The sequence below is a fragment of the Sarcophilus harrisii genome, chromosome 2, assembly GCF_902635505.1.
Source record: "Sarcophilus harrisii chromosome 2, mSarHar1.11, whole genome shotgun sequence".
Lineage (NCBI taxonomy): Eukaryota > Metazoa > Chordata > Mammalia > Dasyuromorphia > Dasyuridae > Sarcophilus > Sarcophilus harrisii.
The window spans coordinates 303,926,672-303,941,833 of record NC_045427.1 but is presented as its reverse complement, the minus strand read 5'-3'; the positions used below and the strand labels follow the sequence as shown (position 1 = coordinate 303,941,833).

Genomic DNA, 15,162 nt, shown 5'->3' with positions numbered 1-15,162 from the left:
AGTTTTGTGACTCTTAATGCTATGTCTTTCTCATGACTCCATACTGTCTTTCTACCAACTTCAAAAATAAAAATCGTTGTTAGGGTGTTTTTTGAAGAAAAGCAGATGAACTAAAAGGACTGTTGTAGTTCAGGATTATCTGCTATGTCAAGCAGAAAAATTAAAGAAATTAACACCAAAATAACATCTTTATTAAAGTTAATTTGTTATAACTTGTTCTTAGTGAATTCAGACTAGCTCCATATAATTATTGATTTCCTTTTTGAGTGCAGACAAACTATCCATTTTCCAATGAATTCTAGATTCATTCTAGAATTTTGTTTGGGGTCAACATCATTCTTATTGGACTCCATCTCCTTCTTTGAAAATCAAGACATTTGTTTGTCTCCAAATCATCCACAGATCACAGACTACAGGTCAGCAAGGATATTTCCAAGTTCTTGCGGTATAATTCATCTTAACCAGGAGACTTGAAATCACTTATTGTTAGGTGATGTCCTGTTTATCCATATTTTGGTTTAATTCGTTGAAGTGAAAATTAATAAAATAATAATAACAATCATATGCTTTAAGGTTTGCAAAGCACTTTACAAATATTATCTAATTTGATCTTCATAAAAGCCTGGGGAGGGAGGCACTATTTTCATCTCCATTTTTCAGATGAGGCCAACTGAGGCAAACAGGGTTAAATGACTTGCCCAAGGTCACACAATTAGTGTCTGAGGCTGAATTTGAATCTAGGTCTTCCTGACTCCAAATCTTGCACCTTTTATTGCACTACCTAGCTGCAATGGGATTAGGCTGTATATTTGTATATTGAGCTATACTTTTGTTCTTGTGCCCCTGTTTTTTAGATGGAAGTAATATTGGTTCTTCTCAGTGGCGATTTTTACTTTGTTTTTAAGAGCCTTTCACTTCTGAGACTATTTGTAACAAATATACTTTAGTTCATTTACTTAATTGTTTTGAAGCCATTGACTCTTGGTTTCCTGAGTCTGAAGTCTTATCTACCTACATATTAAGGCTTGGTGGTGAAGGAAGACTCAGAGCAGGGGCCAGGCCATTTGGCCCCTAGGGCAGAAGGAATTGCTGAGGAGAGACAGAAGCTCTAGTGTCATGGACCAGAATCCTCAGTCAATTAGGCTCTTCCTTTCTACATATCTTTTCTTTTCCATCAAATCTATAAAAATTATTTGTGGATAATGTATTCTTGTGCCTGTGGCAATTGGTGCATAGCAGGAAAATTCTATTCAAAGGAGAGACATTTCTTAGCAAGTTACAGGTCTTTGGTTTCAGGAGAACTGAAAAGAGCCTCACTGGACCTGTGTGAATTGAAATGTGGATGCTGATGAGTTTGCATGGATTATCAAGGCTCGAAGGATCATGCAGGGTGCTAGGAACATGGGAAATTAGGGTGGCAGTTCCCCCAACAGAAAATTTTCCCTGAAACATATGAGAGGAAATTTACTGGCCTCAGAAAGACATGAGAAAGAGATGCTGGAGGGATCCCATGAAATAAGATTTTGGGCCAACAGGGTCAGGTCAGGTAGATGCTATCATGAGGCTATCAGTGGAACTGATAGAGGTTATCACGACACTGTTACTATAACTAGCTTCATAGTAGTTCTAAAGAAAATTAAAAGTGATGGAAGTAGTACACTAACCACAGAACTTCAGAGTTAGTCCAGTCAGTAACTGAGCAAGAACACCTTCCCCACATTCCCAATAAGTGGTTATCCTGATCCTCTCCAAGGTCTCTAGTCATGTGGGGCTCACTCTTTCCTGAAGTACCCATTCTATTTTTGATCTGTTCTAATTACAAGTAGGTTTTTCTTTATTTTGAATTCAAACCTACCAATTACTTGTACCCATTGCTCTGAGTTTTCACTGTTACAAAAAAATGTAAAAAACAAAACAAAACAAAACAAAATCATGGCATTAATTTTGGAGTTAGAGATCTTGGATCCATTATTCACTACCTTTGTCACTCAAGACAAATTCATTTATGCTTTTTGAATCTTTTCTATAAATCAGACAATCCAGACTAAATGAGTTCTGAGGTCCCTAACTTTTCTTAAATCTTATGATCCTAAGTCAGTTGACTCTTTCTCATGACAGCCTTTAGAATATTTTAAGACAGGGACCTCTTTCTTCTGATTCTTCTTTTCATCAAACTAAGTAGCCCCAAGCCCATCATTCAACCTTTATATGATATACTCTCCTGGCTAGTGTTTTACAGAAACATCCACCTGTGAACACAGTTTTGAAAATGTAACACCTAAAATATTGTCCTCCAGTGGTCATCTAGCTAGGGCAGGCAGTATGGGGGAGCTCTGATCCTTCTTGTTCTGTGCACTGTTGCAGTGTGCTTCCATGCATGGCACGTGGTTACAAGGCTGGCCTTAAGTTCAAAAACTTAAGGCTTTAAGCCCTGCCCTTGATGCGTACTTACCATATGACCCTGGGCAAGTCTATAGTATCTCATAATGTCTCAAGTCACTTTTTTTTTTTTTTTTTTTTTTTTTTTTCTGTGGCAGTTGGGGTTAAGTGATTTGCCCAGGGTCACACAACTAGGAAGTGTTAAGTATCTGATGCTGAGGCTGGATTTGAACTCAGGTCCTCCTGACTTCAGGGCTTTTGCTTACTTCAGGGTTTTGCTTACTTCACTCTGTATCATTCATATAAATGTTCCAGTTTCTCTGAATCCATTTTTTATTATTTCATATGGTAGTATAATATTCATATTATATAATTTGTTCAGCTATCCCAATATATAGAAGCCTACTTTATTTCCATTTTTTTGCTACTTAAAAAATGCTGCTATAAATATGTGTATCTATTGACTTTTTGATATCTTTGGGGTATAAGCAGGGATATAATGGTAAATACTTAACAACTATGACACTTAAGTTTAATCTACATTATTAATCTTTTCTCTATCACTTTCTTAATCTAGACAGTCAACAAAACAACAAACTAAGCTTTGATTTGCCAGTTTCCAAGCTAAAAATGCTCATGTGAAAAATTTAACAGCTCTCTCAAATTGGTATGAGCTGGCTCCAGCACACCCCTGGACAAGTCTAATAGCAGTATTTCTTAAGTCAAGCATTATGCATAGATAGACAAATGAGACAGCTTGGGAACTAATGTGCTGAAAAAGCAAGCTGTGTTCCTCATACATTGTCTCTCTTTTTAGTTTTCACCTAATGTTTAAAACCTTGAAGGTGATTTTGACTTTTTTTGTATGCTCACTTTCTCCTAGCTTATACTCTTCCTCTTTTGTCCTCCTCTTCTCTTTATGTGTCACTACTGAGTTTAATGTATCTTAGTACTAAACTCCATCCATTAACTGTCAGAGAAGAATGAGGTCATGAGAAACCACTTTCCTGTCCTTTCCTAAATTTTTGTGTACTCATATTCTTGTGAAATCTATTTATATGAAATAGTAATTTTCCCCTATTTCCCATTTTCCCTAGTATATTTCTTTTTCTCTTTTTTATTCTTTTTTTTCTTAAAACCAACAAAATAAAACAAACCTACACCTAAGTCCTGTGTTTCTCATCTTTATCTCCCTCTGTGACTCTTGAAAACAGGATTCTGAAGCAACATATCTCCTATTAGAATGTGAATTCATCATCATCATTCACCTCCTTCCAGTTGTTCAAATATATTTATCTTTCTAGGTTTCTCTTCATTGGCTTTGTTTACCCAAAATTTCCATTCATATTTGGTATTTGAAAATCTCCTACTTTATTAAAAGTATATTTGTTCTCCTGGAAGATTATGTTCAGTTTTGCAGAGTAAGTTATTGGTTGTAAGCCATTAATCTTTTGCCTTTTGTAATATAATTTCCTGAAAATTTCTTTTCTTCATGTAGTTGCTGCTGAGTCTTGTATGAAGTTGACTATGGTCCTTTGCTTCTTGAATTCTTCCTTCTTGTCTTCTTTCAATAAGAATTTCTAACTGTTTGTAAGTATTTTTACATGACCTGAAAACTCTGGATCTTGGCTCTGACATTATTAGATATTTTCAGTGTGAGGTTTCTTTCAAGAAGTGGATTCTTTTTCTTTTCACTTGCCCTTTGGTTCTAATACATCTGAGCAGTTTTTTTTAAGGTTTCTTAATATATTATCAAAGTTTTATTTGGTCAAGATTTTCAAGGAATCTAATATTCTTTTATTATCTCTTCTAAACCTATTTTCCAAGCCAGCTATTTTTGATAGTAGATAAATAGTATTTCTAATATTTCTTGTTACCCTCACAGAGTCACAGTCCTCTTTGCTCCAAAGTCTGTTTTATAGGGAGTCCATTGTTTTATTAAGATTTTCTACTTTCTATTCTAAGCTATTTATTCTCTTTTAATTTTTCCCCCTGAAGTCTAATTTAATTTATAATTTCATTTCTTATTTCTTAGTCCATTACTTCTAGTCTCTCCTGTAGTCATTTTGGCCAACCCATCTTTTTTTTCTCTGGAGCTTTGCATATGGTTAATTATAGTGGGTGACTCTCTTCTAGATTTTTCAAATGTTACCTCAGACACTTATTAACTATATGACCTTGCACAAGTCACTTAATCCTGATAACCTCAAAAAGCAAAACAAAACAAAACAAAACCCACCCTAGAGTCTTAAAGTCATATTGACATCTATATTAGAAAGAAAAATGGATTCATTAGATATCAACCCTTAATGAACAAGATACATAGAATTCAGGTCCAGTTTCAGCCACTTAACTAGCTCTGTGATCCAATCTCTCCATATCTCAGTTTCCTCATATGTAAAATGGGAATAATAAGAGTACCTACCTTCCAGGTTATTGTAAGAACCAAATAAATTAACACATGTTAAGTGCCTTACAAATCTTCAAGAGCTATGTAAATTCTAGCAATTATCAGTTTTTAAGAAGGTGTCCCAAAAGTGGGGTGTAACATATGAAGACACGCCATGCAAATCCTAGAGAAGCTATAAACTGTCTATCAAGTACTAGGTATACCATTGGAGAATGAAAGAATAAAATGAAAGAAGCAGTGAGAAAAAGGAGAATTGAGAATAACTTTATTCTGTGAAGATTTATATAATATAAACTGAAATATCTCTATGCATATATGTGTGTATACACACACACACACACACACACACATACACATATATAACAAGGACTTGTGATTTTGTTGCTATAGAAGCTCATTTCACCTATGTTTGTCACAAAGGACTAATCATTTTAGAGAGTAGTTGTGATTAAATGTTATATAATAGATTTTATGTATCAGACACAGAATTTGAACCCTAATTTTCCAGATGCCAAGCCCAGCATTCATTCTACTCACTTTTTATTCCATGCTGCTCTTATGAGCTGATGTAATCATACTTTATTTATCTTGGTATTTCCCAAGCATGTAATTTTATATTACATGCTTTGCATTTTATAAATAGTGAATGAGAAGTTGAGAATGATGTTCAGGCTGGGAGCCGATCTTTGAAAGAAGCTGGAGATTCTATAAACCAGAGGTAAGGAAGAAGTGAATTCTAGGATTGGGGACAACCTCCTCAAAGCCAGAGTCAGGAGATGTCATATGATTTATGTGGAATAGCAGGCAGTCTGGTTTGGCCAGAACTTGGAATGAGGCAAGGAAAGTAATGTAGAATAGCCCCTAAAAGGTAGATTGAAACCTCAAAATATAGGTGGCAAAGGACCTTAGAAATCCAAAAGAGGCATTCATATTTTATCCTAGCACAGGGGTCTTGACTTGTTTCTATTATGGATTGCCTTTGTCAGTTTGGCAATATCTTCCCAGAATAATGTTTTTAAATGCATTAAATAAAAATCTATAGGTTAAAAATGAAATCTATTATTTTGAAATGAATGTATAAAAAAGAATATTCTAAATACTTATATATGTATTATAAATAATAAAATTATAAAAGAATAGTTAGCTTTTTAAAAAAAAAAAAAAGAAAGAAATAAAGAAACAAGTTCACAGACTGCAGGTTAAGAACTCCTAAAAGGAAGAGGGAAAAATGAATGGAACTTCAGGAGCTAGGGAATGGCGTAGTTAGCATTGTACTTTAAGAACAGCAATTTGGCTACAGTGAGAAGATACATTAGAGGAGGGAGAGCTGGAGCTTGGAAGACCCATCAAAAGACTGTGAAAGTAAGAGGTGATGAGGGCAGGCAGAAAGGTGATAATTGTGTGTATAGATAGTGGAAGACAATTGGGAGATATATAGGGAAGGCAGAAAGAACAAGACTTGGATGTGAAGGGAAGAGTTTAGAAGGACTTTGAAGCTGTTCACCTGAGTAAATTGAAGGATGGCAGGACCTTCCATAGAAAGAGGGATATTTGGAAAAGGGGATGGTTTGGAGTGGTGAAAAGATTGAGTTTTATTTTGGACCTGGCGAATGTGAGATGCCCCAAAACAGAAAGAATGAAGAGGCAATTGGTGAGGCTCAGGACTGGGGTAAAGAAAAGATGCTCAGATTAGCAGAAAGATCTAAGAGTCATTTCATAGAGGTGATAGTTGAACCCATAGTAGCTAGTGAGAGAATCGGAGAGAGAGAGACAGAGTTCAGAGAGTTGAGAGAGTCAGAGAGGCAGAGACACAGACAGAGACAGAGAGACAGAGAAGCAGATAGAGAGAAACAGAGGGAGAGAGAGTATAATGATAGAAGATGAGAAACAGGGAGAGAGAATATAATGATAGAAGATGAGAAACAGAGGGTGAGAGAGTATAATGATAGAAGACCTTCCACATTCATGGGAAGCCCTTTGTGCTACTATCGATACCTCTCTGACAGTGACAGTTATCTATGAATTGACTTTCTTTGTAAGGAATTTTCCCCTCATGCTAATTCATTCAAGTAATTTGCTTGCATTCCCTTCCCCCTTGTGAAGAGATGAATAGGAAAATTGAAACCTGGTTTGGAGTCTTGAGAATGCTCACTCATTACTAAAAGATATCATTGCTTGGGGCGTGTGTGTGTGTGTATGTGTGTGTGTGTTTTAATTGGGAGCAGGTTGTGTTAACCTTCCTCCAGGAGCATGAAAAAGGGAAGCACTGTCAGCATTCTGTCATGCCGAAGTCCATTTGGAGGAAAGTGATAAATTACAAATTGCCTAACATTAGCACTTGATGAAAGTAAAAGAGTTAAATCTTTCTGAGATCATTACAGAGATCAAGTTATTTATTCTATACCAGCTCTGGTTCTGGTCCAGTTGAATGTGGAGGACAGAATAAGGACAATATGGGACTAACCCTGCTTAGTTCTGTCTGATTCTATATCTGTCTCCATGTTCTTGCTACTGTCCCATCTGGTTTCGAAGCCCATGTAAAGGGAACTTTACTGGACTGATTGCATACATCCCATAAAGAGAAGCCCTGATTGCTCACAAGTTTCTGGTATGGAGAACAGTTTCCTAGGGAAACTACACAGTGGCTAGAGATTTGATGATTTGTTTAGAAAAGAGTTCAGAGTTGTAAACACGCCTCTTTCAAATAAGAATTGTGTGGGGACATACTATGTTTTGCAGTAAAGAAAGAAGCAGAAGAAAGGTGGTATTTGAGGGGTGCATAATATTATCATCGTTAATAGATAATATTCCATTATGTTTTAGTTTGGATTTTGCAAGTGTATTATTCCATCTACCAGGAATTCAGATATCACTTAGATTAGATAGGAAGAGACAGGCACATTCATGCATCTAGAGTTGCCTCTGTCTGTTAAATCACCTCACTCTATGGTTTAGGACATAACTTATAGTTGCCCTTGGTTAGAAAAGTCTTTTCAGTGAGACGCAACATACATGGAGATTAGTTTGTAAGGAGTGTCCCTCCACTTCAGAAATTAAAACCTGTACTTGGCAAAACACTAGGGAATAAGCAGTATTACTCACAATTTCTTATGCTGGGTAAGGGATGAACTGAGTGTGGCTAGATAGATTTCTTCCATCTTTAAATTTCACTTACTTTCTACAAATACACATATATGTACTACATGCATGTGTGTATGCATATATACATACATATACATATCTATATATACACAAACCAAGGGACTCATATTGGGAATGTGATTGCTGAGTCCATAAGTGTAGTTGACGGACTGGGTTTACCTAAAAGACCCTTTAAGAAAAAGCTCTTGAAAGATGATTACAGAATTGAGACACCATCATTTAAAACTGCCTGAGGCAAACTCCTTTGAAAATTGCAGCAGTGGAGGGACAGAGAAAGAACCACAGAGCTCTTGATTGTTGCGCAGTTCCCTCAGGACCCGTTCTCCCCCTCCCCCTCTGTTTCTCATCTGATATGAGAGAGAGCAGCAGTAAGACTCCTCATCTATCTTATGAAAATCCGATTCGGGATGGCTGTGATCAAAACCGGCTGACTGTCACCAGCAGTGGCCTTGTGCAGAGGGAACTTCTCAGAAGCATTCTGTATGTGGGGATGTCACGGGTTGCACCGATCAAAGGCAAATTTTTTTTTTTTTAATAAATATATATAAGGAAAAAATACAAAACCTAAGGATTTAGCATAAAAGAAATGTAGTTTGTCTTGTTTTTTTTTTTTTTTTCAATGTAACATGAAGAGGATGAAATAGAATCAGATATGCTTGGTCTCTAACACACTTCCACAGGAGGTTCTGAGAAGGCTTTCTCTGTTACATTAATGCCATATCACTTCTCTCCGGCCTTATTGAAGAGCATTCTCCCATTGCTATTTCTTCTGACCAACATTACCCCTTTCTATACACACATGGCCACACATACCATTTCTCATATCTTCAATTCCTTTATCCCTACTTGTCTTTAGTGTAGCTTCAGAGGAAAAAAATATAATAAAACAAGGGGAAGTTGATACTAATGAAAAATCTGAGAGATTATGTTCTTGTAGAACTGTTTTCTACAATTGTTAGCTGGCCTTCATTTTCATCAATCATTGTTGGTATGAATTTCTTCAATAAAATTAAGTATCAGCATTCCCTTAATGTCACAGAGGTCACTCTTAGGAGCAGCACTGATCAATTCTTTGACCCTCTGTCTTAGACGGATGGTTTTAAAACTCCTGCCATCTGGGTTTCCTAATTCAGCAAAACCTTACTAGATCTTTCATCACTCCAAATTTTGAGTAGTTTGGGAAGATTAAACTAGCCTTAATATTGATTCTGGCAAAATTTTTAGTGACTGAGTGTGTAACTAGGAATGAATAGAGTAGGGGTGGATGTCGTCCATAAATGGTCATTGTGATCAATCCCCAGTCTCCAGCATCAGCAGTTTAATATTTTGTGCTATTGCCTTCCCAGGAAATCTCTTCTCTGTGCCAAGGCATCTCACAAATCCCAAATTAAATGGATCAGAGTCTCATTTAACTCAGAAACCTAAACCAACTAAGAAGCCCCTTCTCCAATCTTTTTTTAGGCGAAGGAGTTTGTCACAGCTTGAAGTGCATGTTTGAATTAGCTACTTATTTTGATCTTCTTTCTCTGCCCATCTATGATCTTTGTCTTTGCTCTAACAGTAATAATAAAAACACTGTTTGGCATGTTAATATATAGAAGACCTTTAATGTACCTTCCACTAGTGGTTAGCACCCTCAATGTGGTGATATGTCCTAGAATTTTTCTTACCTTTCACGATCACTGCCCCTAGGGGACCTGTGAGTCCAGCCTCCCCAGTAGCATTCTCACTGAATTTTATGATCCACATTATACTTTCTCTTTTCAGTTTTCTAAGGTCCTATTGTTGTGCCTGCCCTGCCCCAGTGGGGGCTTCCTAGTCCTTTCTCCCTTTGTCAATGACCGGCAAGCTGGATTCAGCTATAATCAATTGAAATCACTAGGGATGTGCCTTCATAAAATGGACTTGCCAGGTGCCCTGAGAGCTGTTTTTGCACACACACACATCCCACCTTGTTCTCTGATTCAGCGATTGCACTGGGGAATGTGTCAGGCTTCCAAGAGACCTTGAGCTTGTTTGTCTGTTCCACAGGGTCTGCCTCTTTCCCTTGTTCCTTCAGGTTTTTGAAGCCTGTTGCCTATCATTTTCCACTTTCTTTTTTTTTTTTTTAGTTCTCCATTTTTCCACTTAGAAAAAAAATTATTTATACGATTGAGATCCACTAATTAAAGCCATTTTCTGGTATTTGGTTACTGGAGTGTTTGATGTCTCTCTGACAAGACCATGAAATGCATGGAGTGTCCACAGGGACGGAATTTGCTGAACACGGCTCTTTGTAAATGAGGGGACACAGTGTCGCAGCAGCTCATGAATATGAAACGCCCATGATGCTACCTCAGTGGACTTGGGAACACAGATGAATCCTGTCATGTGCTAAATGAGACCAATTTCTTTCACTTAACTTCATCTTCAATCAGACCTTCTTCCATTTGGCTGTTTAAAATTCCCCATACGTGATGCAGAAGGTAACAGCATTCAGTAAAACAAAGTTTTGCAGCAGCAGAGAAAAATTATAATGATCGTTGTTTGAAGTTATCTTCTCCTTCTCCAATAATAGAAGTTATTTCTTTTTGTTTTTCAGCTATGGGGGCTCTTCCAATTTCATCTTACTGATAACTATTGACTTGTGAGACAGAGCTAGTCAGGTATCCAACTTTATCAAACCTTTTTGGGGTGGCCCTGAGCATCATTTCTAAATCCTACTCTTTTTTGTTATTAAAAATTTCTAGCATTTAATAATAAACCTGTGGTTTATTATGTATGAACAAATCAGTAGAAAGATGCTCAGATGGTATGGACTATCAGCTTGCTTTATCATTCAGAAAGGAATTAGATATGATCAGATAAAATATATGTCTATGGGAAGATTTTTCCTAATGGTCAGACTTAGTAAAGCAAGTGAAAAAGAAGTTTCCTCTCTCCTCATACTTTCACTGAGGCTACAGCTCAACTAAAACTCACTAAGGGCCAATACAGATCCCTAAGTGATCAGAGATGGCTCTGGTATCTACTCTTACCCTTTGGGAAGGAATCAGGATGAAGAATAGAAAAGGAAAAGCTCTCAAATAACCCTCTCTGAACAAACAAACAATAGTATCCACACATCCTACAAAGAAATTTCATTCTGAAACTGCTAACCACAATCGGTCAACAAAAGAGGCAAACCTGGAGGGACATAGTATAATAAGCCAGATCCTCTCCTGAAAGAAATTTACCTGGGCTGTGGCTTAGAAGCCAGACTGAAATATAGCCTTTGGTGGGTTTTTTTTTATTTGCAAAATGACTTAGGTTTTCTTTCCATAATAGAGAACACAGAGAATTCTCAACATGTGTTCCTTGCAAACTTGCTAATGGCTTGAGGATATCTCTTTCTGTTTCACGAATACCAAAAGACAAGCGAATCCTTAATTCAGGGCATCACAAAATGTATGACATAGCATTCATTGCAAGCCAATTTGGAAAGCAAAAATTAGGTATCATTAAAAAAACAATAATTAACAATTCAATTTCATGAGCTAGAATGACTTCTGGAACTTTGCAGAGTACTACTTTACTGTAATGATAATGTAATATAAATATAACATCATGTAATACTTGACATAAATGCCAGCCCACCATCATCTAAGACCCACCATCATCTTCTCTTGGGCATTTAATTGGCATGACATGCAGATCTGTGTCACACTGTGTCAAAAAGAAAGCAAGGTAATGCTACCTTTCTTGATAAACTTGCCCATTTGAAGAGTCTAATCCTCAAATTTGGCTCTTAACAATTATTTTAGCCTTGCACTCTGTCCCTTTGAAATACAAAATTCTATGCCTCTAGTTTCAAAACTGTACAAGCTACATCAGAGGTACGACAGTAAGAATAGAGAAAGGTGAGTCAGAATCAATCGAGCTTGCACACAGACCTGGGTGTGAGAGGATCAGAGTCCTCGAGCTGGGATTGGCCTTCTGAGGTCCTAAGATGATAGATTTGGACCTGGAAAGGATTGTAGAAATCATCTGGTCCAATCTGAGCAGGGATCCCTGCTAGGTCATGTCATAAACAGAGCCCTGAACCTGTGGAGTCCGGAGACCTGAATTCAAATATAGCTTTAGACTAAATATCTGATTTTTACTTCACCTGGCAAGTGACTTAATGTTTGTCTGCCTCAGTTTCTTCATCTGTAAAGTGAGGTTAATAATAGCATTCTCCCAACAAGGTTGTTATAAGGATCAAATCAGATGATATTTTTAGAAGGCAGCTAAGTGGCTCATAGATACAGTTCTATACCTAGAGTCATTTATTTCACACCCGGCCTCAGACATTCACCAGCTGTGTGGCCCTAAACAAATTATTTAACCTCTATTTGCCTCAGTTTCCTCATTTGTACCATTGGGAATAATGATAGCACAGGGTTGTGAGGACAGTACCTTGCACAGAATAAACACTATATAAATGCTTGTTCTATTTAACTTTATAAAATCTTAAAGTGCTATATAAATGCTAACATTAGTATCACAGTCCCAATAAGCAATCATCCTACCAGTTGTCTCAATGGCTACTTATTCAGGAAGATTAATATTGTATTATTATATATCATATCATATATTGTATGTTGTTTTATTTTATTAGATCTTGAAGAAGCAATAGGGTATAGTGGATAGAGAGCTGGTGGTCTCTGAGTCAGGAAGACCAAGGTTTAAATCTTGCCTCTGAGACAGGTTGACTCTGTGATTTTAAGCAAATCCCACTTTAAAGATCTCAGTGTCCTAGGCCAGGAGTGTCCAACAAAAATTAAAAACAGGACTACTAAAATGTGGCCTATGTCCTATCACATTTTCATTTATTTTGTTAATTATTTCTCAGTTGCATGAAGCTAAGTAACATTGCCCTCTGTTATAGACATCCCTGTTAAGCTGCATAGAAGATTCTGATCTACATTGGTAGATGGTATTCCCTATGTTAGTATAATCACAAGTTTAGTCTTTTTCCTATCAGGTATTGCAAAGCATCCCACTTACAGAGAGGATGTCTGGGAGAACCCTGTGCACGAATGATGGAAGGGAAAGGGAAAAGGGGGAGGCAGGAATAGCACACAGCATTCCTGCTTCATGCATTGGGCTAAAGCATGGGCTACCTAGGGGACCACTGGAGAACTTTCTTCTTGGCAACCAAAATGTTATCCCTCATAGGGCAATACATTACTCAGCATAAGATCTGTGTCCAGAGGAGAGGGCCCTAAAGGAAAAAGAGTCAAAGGATCTAAATTGAAATGCTAGTGCTGAGCCTTTGCCATGGTATCTTATTTTCTTAGATATGGAATGGAAAGGATAAAGCTAGCTTCTCATATTAGGTTTTGAGGAACAAATTATCTAGCAATTAAAGGCAGGGTAATTCTAATAGAAGTAGAGTTCCAGAAAGCATCCGTAGAGAGCTCTTGCTTCTTTCTTTTAAAGAATGCTACTTAAGAAACGTTTGGGGACAGGTACATATACACTGAAATTGAAATGATGCAGAGAATATTAAAATGACCTCTGCATGAAAACAGCATGCAAATGCTTGAAGCATTTCATGTTTTTGTAATATTGTTAGCTTTTTATATGCACATATCACATCCTCTCAAGTAGACTATAAGTGTCTCAAGGTCAAGGATTATTTCTTATGTGTTTGTAGAGCCCAGTAGACCCTTGCCCATAGTAGGTGTTCATTTAAATATTGGTCAGTGGGTGGTTTTATGCAATACCCCTCTGAGAATGGGTTTACTACCCCCTGCTGGCTGTGTATGTTGCAGATACAGCAGCAAAATATGGGGAAAAATCTGTAAGTCAGTTGAAAAGAATGAAGAATGAATATTTGTATTCAAGGAGCACTGCTTAGGGAATTTGGACAAGGAGAATGCCAATGTTTGGACAATGTCGTAAGAGATGACACAAAGTACAAATGTCAGAATTCTGGCCAGTTTTCAGTTCCCAGAGTGCTGTTCATACCCCCCTCCCCCAAAACAGTTCGCTTGCAGACTGGATTCCTCTTCCTCTTCTGCCCTAACATGTTATATTTTGAAGAGACTGGGAAACAAGAAAATGAAAGGAAATCAAGCTTTTCTCCCCTCTTCCAGAGGTGGCTCTGTGCTGGTCCAGGCTGCTTTTCTGACAGTATCTCTACTCCATAGACTATTTGGGAATCTTCCTGAGTGAAGGATGCTCTGTATGTAAATCCATCATTATCAAGTCATTAATCTGAATTCTGTGCTTATGGCATCACAATCTGTGACCACAAGAGGGGGGGGGGGAGGGATGGAGGCTGGGAGCCACAAAGAACAAAGACATCGAAAAAGAAAAGCCATCATCGCTAAAGGAAAATGGCAATTTAACTCAAAGAATTGGGAATCATTTTGGCTAATTGCAACCAAGGGGCTTTCTTTGTTAATTGTCTTTATATTTAAGGTATATCCCTCTGTGGCTATTGAGATCACCTGGGCACCTTCTGCTTTATGGGTCCAGGTTTAATAAGGCATAGTAAGGGAAGCTGCACCCTTCAGCCACTGAAACACCCCCCCCCCCCCGAAAGGGCCCACAGCCTGGTGTCTCCAGGAATCCCTGTGGTCTGCCTGGTCACCCAAAAATAATAATAGGGAGGGGTCTTTAGGCACTTCCTAAATAATAGGGAATGGAGATTTTGGATGGGAAGTTGGGGAGGCCACCCTTGGTACTGAGGGATATTTCATTAAAGATAAAGACAGAACCTGTAGTTCAAATGTTGTAAGGCAGTGTCAGGTGAGGAAACTGCCAACTCAAGTCTACTTCTTCTTCTCTTCATTTTATATCCATAGTTGCCTATGATACTGAGAGATTAAGTGATTTGCCCAGGATTATATAGAGAGTGTATATAGTTTAGACAGCTAAGTGGTACAGTAGGCTAGAGTGCTGAGCCGGAATCAGGAAGACCTGAGTGTTCAAATCTGGACTTAGATCCCCAGATCACTCTGGGCAAGTCACTTTCAGGGCTGTTTGCCTCAATTTCCTCATCTGTAAAATGGGGGCAAGTATAGCCCCACCTCCTAGGGTTGTTGTAAAGATCAAAGGTTATAATAAAACTACTTAGTACAGTTCCTGGCAGATATATAGAAGCACTATATAAAGGTTGTTGTTAGCAGTCAGGTGGCATTGTAGAACACTGTGCTCCAAATCAGGAATATCTCAGTTCAAATATGGCCTCAAAACACTGG

At 37.6% G+C, this 15,162-nt stretch overlaps 1 protein-coding gene and 1 non-coding gene across 2 annotated transcripts in view; both read left to right on the top strand.

Annotated features, from left to right (window-relative positions):
- Positions 1 to 15,162, top strand: part of IFT43 (intraflagellar transport 43) — a 116,285-nt gene that overhangs the window by 93,106 nt on the left and 8,017 nt on the right. The gene's annotated exons all lie outside the window — the stretch shown is intronic.
- Positions 13,413 to 13,516, top strand: LOC111720474. The gene has a single exon (XR_002770151.1). It is a non-coding gene; the product is annotated as a U6 spliceosomal RNA (small nuclear RNA).